The sequence below is a fragment of the Bison bison genome, unplaced genomic scaffold, assembly GCF_000754665.1.
Source record: "Bison bison bison isolate TAMUID 2011002044 unplaced genomic scaffold, Bison_UMD1.0 scf7180017864108, whole genome shotgun sequence".
Taxonomy (NCBI): domain Eukaryota; kingdom Metazoa; phylum Chordata; class Mammalia; order Artiodactyla; family Bovidae; genus Bison; species Bison bison.
Genome location: NW_011494680.1, coordinates 1,887,469 through 1,887,969, shown reverse-complemented (window position 1 = coordinate 1,887,969; position 501 = coordinate 1,887,469).

Below are 501 nucleotides of genomic sequence, written 5' to 3'. Positions count from 1 at the left end.
ATAAATTCTGACACTGTTTCCACTGTTTCCCCATCTATTTCCCATGAAGTGGTGGGACCAGATGCCATGATCTTCGTTTTCTGAATGTTGAGCTTTAAGCCAACTTTTTCACTCTCCACTTTCACTTTCATCAAGAGGCTTTTGAGTTCCTCTTCACTTTCTGCCATAAGGGTGGTGTCATCTGCATATCTGAGGTTGTTGAGATTTCTCCTGGCAATCTTGATTCCAGCTTGTTCTTCTTCCCGCCCAGTGTTTCTCATGATGTACTCTGCATAGAAGTTAAATAAGCAGGGTGACAATATACAGCCTTGACGTACTCCTTTTCCTATTTGGAACCAGTCTGTTGTTCCATGTCCAGTTCTAACTGTTGCTTCCTGACCTGCATGCAGTTTCTCAAGAGGCAGGTCAGGTGGTCTGGTATTCCCATCTCTTTCAGAATTTTCCACAGTTTCTTGTGATCCACACAGTCAAAGACTTTGGCATAGTCAATAAAGCAGAAAT